Here is an 18,049-nt window from a genome sequence, read left to right as displayed (position 1 = left end):
TTAACTCCTTTTAAAATTTTGATCAAACTTTTTTTGTAATTAAAACCTTCAATTCTAGTAAAATTATTATCGTATAAACTTATAATTAATTTAATAAAATCTGGAGGAAGTTGAATTCTTTTAAGGGCATTAATTATCAATTTGTGCCCAAAAGTATCAAGGCTTTAGCCAGGTCGACAAATACAACAGCTAAGTCAATTTTCTTTTCCTTAGCTCCATTGATAATGTTCTCAAGTATGTTGATGTTTTCCTCACAACCTGCGACCCCTGCCAAAAACCTTTTTGCCATTTATTTAAATTTATCACTTAACCTATTTGCTATAAATTTTTTGTAAAAACTCTCAGCAAAATTGGGCCTATTGTGATGGGTCTCCAATTATTATTATCCTTTAAACCAACATCATCACTGACTTTAGGGATTAATACAGTTCTGCTTATCTTTAATACATCTGGGATACTGCCTATTTTAAGCCAGATTGTATAAATTCTGGGGATTACCGTATTATCTTTGTTAAATATTTTAATCCCATCTGAGTGTCATTGATCCTGCCCGGCCGTGGTTTTAACATCCATCGCCTTTAAGGCCTGATTGACGTCTTCCACAGTGACTGGGCTGGTCAGAGTATCACACAGACCCCACAAGTTGACCTTTATACTTGGCAAAGCCTCTTAAGTTACTTTTATCATTAGGAATAGACAATCTATTTTAAAAATAATCTTCTAGCTCCTCCTTGCTGAGTGGACATTGACATTTGGATGGAGCTCCCATCATAGTTCTAGCTCGGTACTGTCTTTTATTTTTGTGTAAAACCTGAATCTCTTTATATTTTCCTTCTTTCCTACTATATCTTCTCTTAGCATTGTTTAATCTTGCATTATCTCTTTGTCTAATATCCTTATGCTTGGTAATTAAATCCTTTTTGTTTCATTTTATTTGCTTTATTACACATTAATCTACCAATTACCATATCCATAATGCTATCATAGTCAGTTATTGTTGTACGTTTGCTTTTACTTATCTTGTCCTCCATCATCTCTAATAATTCTGTTAGTGGCCGAGTTATAGATTCTGACCTCCCTTTAGTATTAATATTTGCTTGATGACTATTCCCTTCTATTACTACACCTTCCATTGGAGTATCGAAATCCATGTCCCTATTCTCCTCATTTCTATTATCATTCATGGGGACTATTTCTTGACTTAGTGCCCACTTCCTTATCGCTAGTCCGATTTTGTTTTAGGAGTGATCTTCTTTTATCGGAGATTTGTTTTGGTGTTTTGGTTCTTCTTGCAGAAAAACTAAGTTTATGAATATTTTTTACAGAATGTAAGTTCCTTCTCGAACCGTTTTAACATTTCTATTTCAGAGTTGAACCAAACTCCTACCATTCTCTACCTTTTCCAAATTACTTTTCTTTTCTTTATTTATTTTAATATTCCTTAAATTTGGGTGCACATGCCTCTCGTGCTGCCCTAAACCTATGGCTGTTGTAAATCTCAGTGGCCAAATTTCACATTGGAATAGTTTATCTACTTCATTCCTACTTTCATTACTGTTACATTTAGGATAGTGACAAGTGACTGAGTGGTGACTCCCCTCCCAGCCGCATTGACTACACTTAACTCTTTGTGCTTTTATCCCCTGACACTGATTTAAGTGTTTTCTAAACAGTCCTGTTGTATTATAAATGATGTTACAAAATTTATAAATGAAATTATTTATCAGGTACTCTATTATTATTTCTATTTCATCTTTCTCTGTAACACTTCTCTCTCTATCGCTCTCTGATTCTGTTTTGACTAAAATTAAAGGGCCCTTTAACATTCAAATTATAAATTGTCCAACTATTAAAAGAACTAGATCCTAGAGGGGCCTTCTCTCTGAATCCTTTAATTCAATCATGACATTTCTCGGCACTTTCACTGTCTCCCTCATGCCTGCCTGAGGGCAGTCGTACTGGAGTAACAATGATGGTCTCTTCCGTTTGCGTAGAAACGGATGGTCGAGTCCTTATTTGGCTAATGCATTTGGCACATGGTGCCGCCAATAACAACCATGCGGGGAGGTTATTTTCCCGGTCTCCCACCCAACCGGAAATGTTGGCGCTCGACATAATTGCCAATTTGCTAAAATAAAAGGGGTTTCTAAAATTGACCGAAAGGTCACCAGCCGTCACTTGTTTTTGCTCTGATCATATTAGCCAACTGATGCTCATGCGACAGAAAGAGTAAATTAAAACCACCAGTGGCTACACACCGCTGGATAAAACTAAAGGTAAAATCAAGGATAAAATCCACACCAGTAAAACCACATAAAGCAAGCTAAAACTACTCTTCCGTTATAGAGTTTCCTTCGTCAGGCCGTTTCCAGGGGAACCACGTGGAGGTTCGACCAACTTTGCACCCGGTAAAAATACGTAAAAATGATTATGAAGGTGACTACACAGGCACAGTTGGGAGACCAACCAAACAAATCAATCTGTAGTCACATCCCCCAACAAGGCTGCAAGATTTATTCCCAACTATTTCCGCGTTGGCATCCTGCTCATTAATAGTGTCCAAAGTCTGTTTCCCTTGTTGGGTCAGGACTCTGAGCTTATTGTCCTGGTCGGCCAAATCAAGGGCACGACTGGTTGATGCTCCTGCCCCATGTGCTGTTGCTAAGTCATTCAATATTTCCCTTTTTTATGTTGTATCTCTGTCCCGGGTTTGGTCTTTCTGTCATCTGTTCCTATCTCTCGTCCCAGTAATCAGTGGGACACTGGGAAGCATAGTGTTTGAAGTTGGGGGGAGGGGGAGCACCATTCGGGCAGTTGGGTTCCTGCTAAATTCACCACCTTAGATACCAATTCATGGGGATGGTATCATGCAGGACTTTTCCGATTAGTTTTAAACTAGTCTGTTATGTGAACCGGATGTGGCTTCAAAAGGGTTAGGGTGCCTTTGCCGCTGGTTTCAGGCCATTCCTAATCGCTTATACAATGAACTTTCCCTTTTGAGTTTCCTGGGATATCGCTGCCAGAGTTCCAATCCCTTTCCTGGGTCTCTTGGTAAGCCTCCATATCGGGGATGCCCATTGTTGAAGAATCCCCACCAATCACCCGTGATTGCTACACTCCAGTAACAGTCACCTGAGCTTCCATTCCCTTTTTTGTACACTGCTCGCTGATTTGTTACACCCAAACATGTTACTTTTATTGGGGCATCCCCACAGCACACCATCCTCCTATTCGCCTGCGTCCGGTGGGTCAAACCGTCTGTACCCCAGGGGCATGGACCCAGCTTTGTTTGATCCCAATGAGGTAAAATTTATTGCATTCTCATGGTTAGCCTGTTACGTGGCGATGGTACCAATCCTGTCAGTACATAATGAGTCTTCATTGGCTGCTCATCCCCAGAAATTGAAAGAGAAGTTGGGGGGGGGGGGGGCAGACTTGGAAATGGTTCTGGTGAAGGGGAGAAGGATCAAAACTGGAAACAGTGACCTGAAGTTATCTGACCCCTCCCTCCTGCAGCATCTCTCAAGCTACCTATTCATCCTGCCTGTTCTTCCGTTTCTACTGACTGCCACGTGGCACTGGTAGAAATCCTGAGATGACTTCCTCTGAGGTCCTACTTTGTAACTTGGCTCCTAACTTCCTAAATTCTGCTTGTACACGTCATCCCATTTATTCCCTTCCTCATGTGGCCTACTTTACTATAGGGAAAACATCTAAGGTTTCTTGCTTCCCTTTCCTCTCAGGTTTCCGCTATACCCTGTGGTGAACCATATCATTAATATCTTCAACAAGATGTCCCTTTTCCGGTACCATGTGAGGATTTCCATTTTCCCCCAATTTCTATCCCTCTCAGATTGAAATTGATGCTGGGAGCCAACTCATAATCATCTGCCTTTTCCGCTGATAATCTTGTAATCTTAACTCGCTCTTCCAGGTGAGTTCTCGTTACTTCAGGAAGTGAATTTTGAACTCCTCCATGATAATTGTCTCTCTAAGATTGTCTGATCGATTTTCAATGCTCTTATCCACCGATCAAAGTTACTTTGTTTGATCCTTTCAAACTCTGTGACACCAGGCCCCTCCTTAGATTCTAAAATGCCTAGAAGCTTCTGGGTGGAGCTCATATACACTGAAGATGGCTTTTTTATCACCTGATACTCCCCAGATACCTCCTCTGATAATGACGCAAATACCTCACCAGCTCCACCTACCAACGTCACTTGGATCAACGATACCCGCATAGTCACTGGCCATTTCATTTGTTTAGCCACTTTCTTCAATGAAATGAAAAAACGGTCTACTTGTTTTGCAATCCATCACATTGTTTTTGTTCTTGACAAATGGGTAACAGCTACAGTATAATGTCCAGTCACAGCAAAACATTCCCTATGTGATAGTCAAGAAACGGTGCCTGGATGCTATGGAGATGATCTTCTGTTCAATATTATTTGGATGGAGGGCGCTTTGTTCTGTTTGTGACAGTCACTTGAAGGAAATAGTATAGAATGTAATCATTGGTCCAGTACCCTCTTTCTGATGCTATTAGTGATTTGTCAACACAATATCAGATTCCCAGTGGAGTGTCTGCTGATCACTGGTTTGAATTTGAGCACAGCAACTAATTGTGAAGAGCCTTTAACCCAACAGCTTAAACTTCACTCTAAATGTGCTATAATCAAAATAACATCTCAAATGATAGAAAGACTACAATGTAGAAGGTGTCTATTCAGCCTGTTCCTGTCTGTGCTGGCTCTCTGTATTAGCGAATCATCTGGGTCACGTCCCTTGTTCATATTCCCTGTTGCTCTGTAAATTGTTTCTCTCTTGGTAAATGTCCGGTTTTTTTTTTAATGAATTAATCTGCCTCCATCACATCTTCAAGTAATAACCACCCACTAAACAAAATGTTTTCTCTTGTGTATTTACATTTTCCACTTTTTCATTAATTTGGTTGAACCTTTGTCTGAAGAAGCACCAGTGATCTGAAACCACCATGTTCAATCCCTATACCGCCCTGTGTTGCCAAACCTCTTGGCCAACATTTTGCTTTGGACATGTAGACTTTTTTTGTCAGAGGTTTTGGGATTCCTGAATTAATTACTTTTCTCCCGTGACAAGCTCTGCTCGCCATTGATTCCACCTCATCCTGAGTAAGTTTGAGTCTGAACCAGACTGTTCATGAGCTTGGTGTTCCGTTTGACCTGGAGTTGAACAGTCATCTCAATTATCTCCTCCACCAATGATTTGGAGATGCCGGTGTTGGACTGGGGTATACAAAGTTAAAAAAATCTCAACACCAGATTCATAGTCCAACAGGTTTAATTGGAAGCACACTAGCTTTAGGAGCGTCGCTCCTTCATCAGGTGGTAGTGGAGGGCTCAATCCTAACACCCAGAATTTATAGCAAAGATTTACAGTGTGATGTAACTGAAATTATACATTGAGACATTGATTGTGTTAAGCCTTTCATCTGTTAGAATACAGTGATAGTTTCACTACTTTCAGGTGTAAATCACAAAGCCTTTTTAAAAAAGTGGCATTCTTGATTAAGCTTTAACAATGGTGATAACTAGACAATATGTTGAAGGTGTTGGCCCCCTGTGTTCTCTGTCTCTGTCCTGATGTTTAGATTGATTCTAATCTAAAAAGTGAGATAACAGAGTTCTACATGAATTCATGCAGTTTTTGAGCAAAGTACAATGTAACCCTGCAAGTTCAAATTCACCCCACAAAATATATGTGTGCATGTGGGTCTTTGTCTGTGTTTGTGTGTGTCCGTCTGTCTGGGGTGGGGGTTGAGTGTGAGACAGTGTGTGTGTGTGTGTGTGTGTGTGTCTGGGTAGGGGGTTGAGTGTGAGACTGTGTGTGTGAGTGTGTGTAATGGTGGTCACCTGTAATGTGACATGAACCCAAGGTCCCGGTTGAGGCCCCTCCCCCCGATGGGTTCCAAACTTATTTATCAGCTTAAGTTTGTTAAAATTTAAGGCTTGTGTTCAAATCCTTCCAAAGTTTTGACTTCTTAATTCTTTATCCTCCTGTCGCCCTACTACTCGGTGAAAATTTTGCTTTCCTTCCGTTTCTTCCTCTCCTGCATCCCACACCTTCTGTGCCCAATCACTGGTGGACATGCATTCAAGTTAAAATTTCAGCTCAAGAATTCCCTTCCCAAATCTTAACACCTGAGTAAAGAAATTGCTTAAACCCTACTTCCTTAACCAAACATTTGGTCCACCTGTCCTAATATTTACCTGTTGATTCAGTGTTAGCTTTTGTTGGATATTCCTAATGTGACGCATCCTGGGATGTTTTTACATTATTTCTCTAGAATTGCTAATACCCACCTCCTTGTGAACCTCAGTCCTATCTCGTTTAGTTGCCAGTATCTCTGTATTCTTGTCGACAACATTTGCCTGTGCATTGCAAATATCCCCTCACCCCCGCTCCACAGGACACTGTCACCCCTTTGTTTCAGGTGTGGACCATCCTGTTTGTAGAGGTCCCTCCTACCCCAGAATGAGCCCCTATTATCCAGGAATCTGAATCCCTCCCTCCTGCATCATCCCTGTTGCCATGTGTTCAACTCCTCTCTCTCCCTATTCCTCACCCCCCTCAAGCATGTGGCACAGACAACAAACCAGCTTTAATCTTCCAGTTTAGCTCCTGAATTTCTGCATTATATCCCAATCCTTTGTCCTATTTACGTTGTTGGTGCCAATGTGGACCACGACTTGGGGCTGCTCCCCCTCAAGGATCCTGAAAACCCGATCTGAGACATTGGCACCTGGGAGGGTACACACCAACCGTGAGTCTCTCTTGTTCCCCCTGAACCTTTATCTGTTTCCCTAACTAAGGTGTTCCCAATGACTAATGCTCTGCTCCTTTCCCTGTTTCATTCTGAGCAACACGGACAGACTCTGCCTGAGACCTGTGCCCCATTGCTTACCCCTGGTAAGTCATTTCCCCGACCCCCCCCCACCCCCCCCCCCCCAACAGTATCCAAAATGGGTTCCTTGTTATTGAGGGGAACAGCCACAGGGGATCCCTGCACTGCCTGCCGGTTCCCTTTTGCTCCCCTGACAGTAACCCACCTACCTCCTCCTTGTACCTGAGGTGTGACTACCTCCCTATAACTCCTCTCAATAACCCCCTGCACCTCCCGAATGATCCCAAGTTCATCCAGCTCCAGCTCCAGTTCCCTTACACAGTTCTCAAGGAGCTGGAGTTGGGTGCACTTCCCGCAGATGCAGTCAGCAGGGACATAAGTGGTGTCCCTTACCTCCCACATTCTCAGGAGGAACATTTAACTGCCCTCGCCTCCATTCTCACTATTCCAAATTCCTAACAAGTCTACTGAAAAGTAAATAAAGAAAAGCAAGTTATCTTACCAGCCTGTCTCAGAACTTTTATTGATTGATTAGAGAATGAGGACGGGTGGGAGGCACTACTTAAGTAGTGTTTTGGTTAAAGTAACTGCCCAAATATGTTCCTTCACTTACCCAGCAGTTCCGAGTCTGCTCCTGCTCAGCGTGCGCTCCTCCCAGTCACGAGGTAAGTTTTAAAATCAGTGATTCACCTTCCCGTCAGCCCCCTGCTAAACAGGAAGAACAAGAATTATTTGTTATAAGATTGCTGATATTGGACAAACTGGCCCTTGGGACCCACAGAGCTCTTACTGACTAGACCTTGTTGGTCAATATTAGTGAGGGAGGTAACTGCAGTCCCTCAATTCTGCTGTTGCCAGGGGAGATTGGTCAGTTTGAAAGCAGAGGGTGAGGTGGGGGCTGCTGGGAAGGTCAATTTCTCACCAAGGACTGACCTTGAGCATGAGCAGCCTTCATTTTACAGACAGCAGCAGAGCAAGAGGTGGCTGAAAGGACCAAGGGATTGCTGGGAATAGAAGCGAAGAAGGTTACCTCCGATTACAAAAGGATCTTGATCAGATGGGCCAATGGGCTGAGAAGTGGCAGATGGAGTTTAATTCAGGTAAATGCGAGGTGCTGCATTTTGGGAAAGCAACTTAATGGTAAGGTCCTAGGGAGTGTTGCTGAACAAAAGAGACATTTGGAGTGTGGGTTCATAGCTCCTTGAAAGTGGAGTCGCAGGTAGATAGGATAGTGAATGGTTATTGCAGGTTTCAGGATTTAGATATTTCGAGAAGAATAGAAAATGGTAAAAGAGGGGGTGGTGTGGCATTATTAGTCAAGGACAGTATTCTGTTTGCAGAAAGGATGTCTGAGGACTCATCTACTGAGGTAGTATGTGTTGAGATTAGAAACAGGAAAGAGGTTACCCTGTTGGGAATTTTCTATACAGTATGTATAGAATGTAATATGTAGACAAGCCAACAAGGGGGCAAGGCCACATTATGTTTGGTACTGTGTAATGGATCCAGCCAGGTGTTAGATTTGGAGGGAGGTGAGCACTTTGGTGATAGTGACCACAATTCGGTTATTTTTACTTTAGTGATGGAAAGGGATAAGTATATACCACAGAGCAAAAGTTATACCTGGGGGAAAAGCAATTCTGATGTGATTAGGCAAAATTTAGCATGCATAGGATGGGGAAGGAAACTGCAGGGGATGGGGACAAGTTAAATGTGGAGTTTGTTCGAGGAACAGCTACTGCGTGTCCTTGATCATTAGATACTGATCAGGCAGGGAGGAAGTTGCTGAGCACGGGAACCGTGGTTTACTAAGGAAGTTGAATCTCTTGTCAAGAGGAAGAAGAAGCTTATGTTAGGGTGAGATGTGAAGGCTCAGTTAGGGTGCATGAGAGTTACATGTTAGCCAGGAAATACCTAAAGAGAGATCTAAGAAGGCCAGGAGGGAACATGAAGTTGTTGGTGCATAGGATCAAGAAAAACCCCAATGTTTTCTCTAGGTTTATCAAGAATAAAAGAATGACCAGAGAAAGATTAGGGCCAGTCACACACAATAGTGGGAGGTTGTGCATGGAGTCAGAGGAGAGAGGGGAAGCACCAAATGAATACTTTTCATCAGTATTCACACCAGAAAAAGACAATGTTGTTGAAGAGAATACTGAGATACTGACTACTAAACTAGATGCGATTGAGGTCCATAAGGAAGAGGTGTGAGCAATTCTGGAAAGTGTAAAAGTAGCTAAGTCCCTTGGGCCAGATGGGATTTATCCTCGGATACTCTAGGAAGCCAGGGAGGAGATTGGAGAGCCTCTGGCTTTGATCTTTATTCCTGTAGACAATGACGATGTAGTGCCAGAAGACTGGAGGATAGAGTCATAGAGTCGTAGAGATGTACAGAATGGAAACAGACCCTTCGGTCCAACTTGTCCACCCCGACCAGATATCCCAAACCAATCTAGTCCCACCTGCCAGCACCCGGCCCATATCCCTCCAAACCCTTCCTATTCATATACCCATCTAAATGCCTCTTAGATGTTGCATATTTACCAGCCCCCACCACATCCTCTGGCAACTCATTCCATATATGTACCACCCTCTGCATGAAAAAGTTGCCCCTTAGGTCTATTTTAGGTCTCTTTCCCCTCTCACCCTAAACCTATGCCCTCTAGTTCTGGACTCACACGTCCCAGGGAAAAGCCTTTTGTCTATTTATCCTGTCCATGCCCCTCATAATTTTATAAACCTCTATAAGGTCACCCCTCAGCCTCCAATGCTCCAGGGAAAAGAGCCCCAGGCTGTTCAGCCTCTCCTTCAAGCTCAAATCCTCCAAACCTGGCAACATCCTTGTAGATCTTTTCTGAACCCTTTCAGGTATCACAACATCTTTCCAATAGGAAGGAGACCAGAATTGCATGCAATATTCCAACAGTGGCCTAATATATGTCCTGTACAGCTGCAACATGACCTCCCAACTCTTGTACTCAATACTCTGACCAATAAAGGAAAGCATACCAAACGCCGCCTTCACTATCCTATCTACTTGCGACTCCACTTTCAAGGAACTATGAACTATGCACTCCAAGGTCTCTTTGTTCAGCAAAACTCCCTAGGACTTTCCCATTAAGTGTATAAGTCCAGCTAAGATTTGCTTTCCCAAAATGCAGCACCTCGCATTTATATGAATTAAACTCCATCTGCCACTTCTCAGCCCATTGGCCCATCTGGTCCAGATCCTGTTGTAATCTTCGCTGTCCACCATACCTCCAATTTTGGTGTCATCTGCAAACTTACTAACTGTACCTCTTATACTCGCATCAAAATCATTTATGTAAATAACAATAAGTAGAAGACCCAGCACTGATTCTTGTGGCGCTCCACTGGTCACAGGCCTCCAGTCTGAAAAACAACCCTCCACCACCACCCTCTGTCTTCGACCTTTAGCCAGTTCTGTATCCAAATGTCTAGTTCCCCCTTTATTCCATGAGATCTAAACTTGCTAATCAGTCTCCCATGGGGAACCTTGCTGAATCCCTTACCGACGTCCACATAGATCACATCTACTACTCTGTCCTCATCAATCTTCTTTGTTACTTCTTCAAAAATAGAAATGTTGTTGCCTTGTTTTAGCAGGGGAATAGAGACAACCCTGGTATTTATAGACACGTGAGCCTTACTTCGGTTGTGGGTAAAGTGTTTAAAAAGTTATAAGGGATAGGATTTATAAACATCTAGAAATGAATAGGTTGATGAGGGATAGTCAACATGATTTTGTGAAGGGTAGGTCCTGCCTCTCACACCTTATTGTGTTATTTGAGAAGGTGACCAAACAGGTTGATGAGGGTAAAGCAGTTGATGTGTTGTATATGGATTTCAGTAAGGTGTTTGATAAGGTTCCCCATGGTAGGCTATTGCACAGAATATGGAGGCATGGGATTGAGGGTGATTTAGCGGTTTGGGACCGATGGGAAATATTCATCCTGGAGTTCAGTTAGTAGTGGGGTACCACAAGGATCTGTTTTGGGGCCACTGCCATTTGTCATTTTTATAAATGACCTGGAACCATGGCATAGAAGGATGGGTTCGTAAATTTGCAGATGAAACAAAGGTCAGTCGAGTTATGGATAGTACTGAAGGATGTTGCAGGTTACTGAGGGACAGAGATAAGCTGTAGAGATGGGCTGAGAGGTGGCAAATGGAGCTTAGTGCGAAAAAGTGTAAGGTAATTCACTTTGGAAGGAGTAACAGGAATGCAGAGTACTGGGCTAATGGTAAGATTCTTAGTCGTGTAGATTAGCAGCAAGATCTCAGTGTCCGGGCAGACAGATCCCTGAATGTTGCCACCCAGGTTGAGAGGATCATGAAGAAGGCATACGGTGTGTGATCTTTTATTGGCAGAGGGATTGAGGTTTGGAACCATGAGACCATGCTGCAGCTGTGTAAAACTCTGGTACAGCCACATTTGGAGTATTGCGCACAGTTCTGGTCACCGCATTATTGGAAGGATGTGGAAGCTTCGGAAAAGGTTCAGAGGAGATTTACTAAGATGCTGCCTAGTCTGGAGGAAAGGTCTTACGAGAAAAGGCTGAGGGACTTGTGACCAGGCAGCATCCGAGGAGCAGGAAACTTGACATTTTGGGCAAAAGCCCTTCATCAGGAATGAAGGCAGGGATCCTCCAGGGTGGAGACATAAACGGGAGGGGGGTGGGGATGGGGAGAAGGTAGCAAAGAGTACAATAGGTGGATGGAGTAGCAATAGTACCCAACTCAGCACCGTCCTCATGACCTGTCCTACCTGCCAATCTTCCTTCCCATCTATCCGCTCCACCCTCATTGAGACATATAAGATAATCAGAAGGTTAGATAGTTTGGACAGTGAGAGTCTCTTTTCTCAGATGACGCTGGCTAGAATGAAGGGACATAGCTTTAAATTGAGGGGTGATAGATACAGGTGAGATGTCCAAGGTAGGTTCTATACTCAGAGTAGTTGAGGTATGGAATGCACTGCCTGCAACATCAGCCAAACTCGCCAACTTTAAGGGCATTTAAATGGTCATTCGATCTGCATGTGGACGACAATGGAATAGTGTAGGATAGATGGGCATCAGATTGGTTCCACAGGTCAGCACAACATCGAGGGCCGAAGGGCCTGGACTGCACTGGTAATGTTCTATCTTCTAACATAGATACATTGAGTGAGTGGGCAAAGATCTGGCAGATGGAATACAATATTGATAAATGTGCAGTCATCCATTTTGGGAGGAGTAACAGGAAAAAGGATTATTAATTGAATGGTAATAAATTGCAGCATGCTGCTGTGCAGAGGGACCTGGGGGTCTTGTGTGTGAATCACAGAGGGTTGGTCTGCAGGTACAACAGGGAATTAGGAAGGCAAATGGAATTTTGTCCATCATTGCGAAAGGGATTGAGTTTAAAAGCAGGGAGGTTATGTTGTAGCTGTACAAGGTGCTGGTGAGGCCACCCCTGGAAAACTGTGTGCACTTTGGGTCTCCTTACTTGAGAAAGGATGTACTGGCACTGGGGTTGGTGCAGAGGGAGGTTGATTCCAGAGTTGAGGCGGGGGGGGTAGTTGGCTGATGAGGAGAGACTGAGTAAATTGAACATAGAACATAGAACATAGAACAAGACAGCACAGAACAGGCCCTTCGGCCCACGATGTTGTGCTGAACTTCTAACCTAGATTGGGATCATATTCATTCCTAATTGGGATCATATTCATTGAAATTCAGAAGAATGCGGGGTATCTTAGGGAATGGTTAAGATAGAAGTAGAGAGGATGTTTCCACTGGCCGGTGAAACTAGGACAACAGGGTATTGCCTCAACATTAGAGGGAGCAGAGTTCGGACTGAATTGAGAAGGAACCTCTTCCCCCAGAGAGTGTTAATCTATGGAATTCCTTGCCCAGGGAAGCAGTTGATGCTGGTTGAGTAAACGTTTTTAAAGTGAAGGTAGATCATGTTTTGAAAACCTGAAGGAATTAAGGGATACGGTGAGAGTGTGGGTAAGTGGTTCTGAATCCACGAATAGATCAGCCATGACCTTATTAAATGTTGGAGCAGGCTCGAAGGGCCGGACGGCCTACTCCTGCTCCTAGTGCTTCCATCCTTTATGTCCCAGATCAGTTCAGGTGGAGCCCGTCCAAATGGTGCAGTCCCATACTGTCCCAATGAAGACATCAGTGTCCCACGAATGTGAATCCCTCTTTCCCACATCACTCCTTCACCCATGTGTTCACTTCCCTCATCTTCTCACGTCTTTAGCATTTTACACATTTTCTGGTAATAATTCAGCGATTACATTCCTTGAAGTCCTTTTTAAACAGATTTTGTTCCTAATTACTGAGATTCCCCAAACAGTACCTCTTGCCTGTTCCTGCCTATGTATTTAGTGTTAACAGGCACCATGATACAGCACGGTGACTCCGTCGTGCCTCACAGCGCTAGGATTCTGCATTCGATTCCAACCTTAGGGGTGTGGAGTTTGTACATTCTCCGTGTGTCTGCATGGGTCCCTCTGGGTGTTCTGGTTTCCTCCCACAGTCCAAAGATGCGAACGTGAGGTAGATTGGCAATGCAATTTGCTCACTCTATCCCCAGATATGTAAGATGGTTGGATTAGCCTATGGTGATTGTGTGGTTACAGGAATGGGGTGAGTCTGTGAGTGATGCTCTTCCGTAGTCAGTGTGGACTCAATGGGCTGAAGGGCCTGCTTACACACTCTGCATATTCTATGATTCTGTCCAACAATGAAACCCTCCTGTTCCCTCACCAGTATCCTCTCTATTCCACTCGTGTTGTGCTTCACAGTGGCATCAGACACGCAGTCTCCCATTTGATTTTTTTAATGATTCAGTGGCTTGGAAAGAATGTATTGTCCATCCCTTATTGCTGAGAGGGCTGTTAGGAGTAAACCACATTGCTGTGTGTCTGGACTCACATGTAGGTCAGAAACGGTAAGGATCGCAGTTTCCTTCCCGAAAGGAAGTTATTGAACTCTCAGAATTTTATTTCCTGACAATCAGCAATGGGCAGCTTAGACCCTTAATTCCAGGGTTTTTAAACTGGATTTTGTTCACCATCAGTCACGAGGAGACTCAGACCCTGAAACTTGGAACATTACCTGGGTCTTGTGAGTAATATTCTTTTGATAATACCACTGGGCCACTTCTCCCCCTTATGTGTCACTCAAAGGATGCTATCTGTCCTCCTAATTATAGCATTACCAACCATTATCACTCATTGGTGCTCTCCCAGTCCAATGTCTTGGTTAACAACAGGACACTGCACAGTTTGATGGTACACTCTGCAGAGCACTTCCTCGTCTGCAGCGGCATTCTCTAAAATGGTGAGGGATAGTGTGAGCAATGTTAGAAACAGTAACTCCATTACTTTCCAACAGAGTTATGGGAATGAATAATTACTCATTCTTAGATCAGACTTGTCCTGTTGTAACGCCTGGTTGACAGTCAAATTAGTTCCCTGTTCTAAATATATTTCAACATCAGGGAATTAACCCAGCTGCTGCATTCAGTTTATTCAAACGTTACATCAGAAAGAGTGCTGTAACCTCCGATCCTGAGAGAGATCATGCAGGTGATATAAAAAGAGATTGTATCATATCAGAATATGACTTACGTTGATAACCTGACACTTGAAGGAATGTATCATTTCTGGTAGAAAATGCATTTTTCCATTGAGACAGTCAGGAACATATTCTATCTGATCCTTGGTATAATTGGCCTTCCTGGTAAGTGACTATAACCGTTGGGGGTTCTGCATAATTCTGAGTGAGCTGGTTTCTGCCAATAAACTGTGATTGAGAACGTCACTTGCTAATCTGATGGAACTGTTGGAAGGACAGCTAGTCAACAAAACATTTTCATTAATTCAAATATCTTCTGCTCTAAATATTCTGTATAAGCCTATATCAGAAAAGGAGAAGTTCAGTAATGACGATAGGTTGAGGATGTTCGAACTGTTCTCCCTGAAGGGAAGGAGGCGGAGGTGAGATTTGATTGTGATTTCCAAAATCATGATCCAGCTGTAAAGAACAGATATGAAGAAGCTGTTGTTGGTGAAATCAAAAGAAAAATGAGAGGGGAACAATTTAATGTGTAATGTGGGTTATGATCGATTGAACATGTTTCCATTATATTTCCAGACATTTTACCCTAACTACTGGCCGTGTGAAAAATCTTGTTTTACAAATCGAAGCGTTCAAAGGGGCAGGGGATCATTAGTTGGGATTGAAATAGTGTGCCACATTCTGTCAAAGAAGCAGGGGATTGGTATCAGGGGAGGTTGCCCGTTTGAGTGGGCTGTGCAGACACAGCACTTCAATAGGAGACTGTCACAGGATTGCAGAATTGGTACTGCACACGAGGAGACCATTCACCCCTCTATTAGCTGGAGAGGGTCAGACATTGCCTGTGGTTTTACTCTTGCTCCAACCCTCCTTATTTCACAGCAGCTTGGGAAGATGATGTGAGTCATCACAGTGCAGGGTTTTGTCCTGTTGAATGTGAAAGGACACTGTGAGGGAGAGTAAGACTGGGATCATCTTTCAGTGTAGAATATCACTGATCGTGTGTCATCATCATTGTAAGGGCATGTCAACAAATGTCCATGGGTTCATGGCATTAACTGCCCACTAACAATATCGGGAGTGAAGTAGAGTCCCTGGATTAGAACGCACCTCTGTGCCCGAGAGATGATTTATTAACTCATGTAATTGGTATTGAATAATTATAGGCATTCTCCTCGTTCATCGTACCGTCTCTGCAAGCTCAGTTTGACTGAGACCTATCTGGGATTGATTACTAATCCTTCCTGAACAAGGCCATGAAGTCCTTTCCTTCGTGGGTAGACACAGCTTTACCAAGTATCCTCATGTGGAAGCACATCAATAATCATCAGATTTAATGTGATAGCAGATACAAAAACATTGGGAAAATACTGATTAAATATTCAAGCCAAGGAATTGCAGCACACAAACTGTTCATTCGGCAAAACTCTGCTCTGTCTATCTTGAAACCTCCTCCATGAATGGACTGTGTTCGTTGAAGGCTGAGGTGTGACCTGATGGAAGTATATATTATGAGAGACACCATTACAAATTATTTTGTGATTTTATGTAAGGTGGATCGTCACAATATCGTCTCCAGGGTGGAAATGTCAAATGCTCGAGCACATAGTTTTACGCTGAAATGGTGAATCTCGAAAGGATCTGAGTGAACTAAATCACTTGTTTTTACAGAGAGGGTGCTCGGTGCCTGGAATGTGCTGCTGGGGAGGTGATAGAAATAGATAAGATAACAATGTTTAAGATGCATTTACACAGACACAGAGACAGGCAGATGGCAGAGGGTTATGGAGCATATGCAGACAGTTGGGATTTGTTCAGAATTGCACCGTGGTTGCCCATAGATCCAGTTCCTGTGATCTACTCTGTTGCAATTTCAGACATACCTTTCATTGGCTTGAGGAGCTATTCAATGGACACAATCCACTTCAAGTTTCCCAGCAATTTTTTTAAACGTCTCAGGCACGGTGTGATCATGATACCGAATACATGCTCCAAATGTCGATAGTGTAATGAGGTGAAGACAAGTATTGCATAATATAATCAAGGTTTGCGCTCCCCAAAGTCTGTGTTATTGTGAAATTTCATTCTGTTTATTGATCGTCCTCTCGCATTGAAAACCAGTTCTTGGAGCATACCTTCACAGGTATTGGAAGTTTAATCTTAAACATTAATTGTCTACTCCCTTCTATCTGTTATGCACCAATCATCGTACAATGTCTGAGAAAGCCGAGGGCCTGAAGCCTGACGGTGTTGTCCATAAGTGGAAGGAAGGTTCCCTCATCCCAGAAATGATCCAAGAAGACGATGGTGATCCCATCCCATCCCAGGGAATTTGTTCAACCTCAGCAGGTGTCTCTCAGTGACCTGCCTTTGGTTTCTTCATCACACTGCAGCTCTGCCTCCTGGGAGCAGCTGATTGGATATCCCATGTCAGATGTTTCAGACTGAGAGTTGCACACCTTGTAGCAATGTTGAGTTCATGTTTCAGAGTCAATAAATACTGCTCTGATCAGAGTTTGTGTGGCCTTCTAAACATTCATCAATTACTAAGAAATGGAATTGACTTTGATCAATAATTTCTAATCTCTTTTCCCTTTTCTCTCTCTTATAGTGAATTTAGTGGCTATTCTGATCTTGTCCAAGGGAAAATGCGGTGTTTCCACTTGTACCACACGCTATTTGGTGGCAATGGCAACGACAGATCTACTGTTCATTATACTTGAGATTATAATGTACCGATTCAATAAGTACTTTTTCCCTTGGAATTTCCTGGACATTACCCCTGTTTGCTCTGTTCGCTCTGCCCTCCGCCGTGCAGTCACTGATTGCTCTGTCTGGTTTACTGTTGCCTTTACTTTTGACCGTTTTATCGCCATTTGTTGCTCGAAGCTGAGAACAAACTATTGCAATGAGAAAACTGCAGTTGTGGTTCTCGCAACTAGTGGCATTCTGCTCTCGCTGAAAAATATTCCAATCGACTTTAGATTTCGGCCTTATGAGATTTTCAACAATATACCCTGGGAATGTGTGAACATACGAGCTTATTATCATGACCCTGTATGGAGGGGATTTAGGCTATTTGAAAAGGTTCTAACCCCAATGCTCCCTTTCATTTTAATTTTGCTGTTGAAGACTCTAACTATCAGACACATTGTTGTAGCCAGTCGTGTTCGTAAAGTACTGATGGGTCAGAAACAGAGGCAGGATCACTCTGACACTGAGATGGAGAGCAGGAGGAAGGGTATGATTTTACTGTTCACCATATCTGGCAGCTTCATCATTCTGGCTGTGGTACCTCTTAGATTATTTTGGAGTTTCAAAGCATTTGTTAGATGATGACTCTGAATATAGGTTTGAAGAAATTTCATACATGCTTCGTGATTTAGGTTCCTGTACAAATACTATTATTTACGTAGTGACACTGTCCAAGTTTCGGGAGAAAATTAGGAACACGGTGAAAGTTCTTTTTTCCTGAGTTGTTCAATGGGACCTGCAGCAAAATCCATTGGGAGCAATGGGGGGCTAATGCTGATTGCTATAAACCGGAAAGAAAATGCCTGGAGGA

Source organism: Chiloscyllium punctatum, chromosome 42 (assembly GCF_047496795.1).
Source record: "Chiloscyllium punctatum isolate Juve2018m chromosome 42, sChiPun1.3, whole genome shotgun sequence".
NCBI lineage: Eukaryota > Metazoa > Chordata > Chondrichthyes > Orectolobiformes > Hemiscylliidae > Chiloscyllium > Chiloscyllium punctatum.
This window is presented reverse-complemented; position numbering follows the sequence as displayed.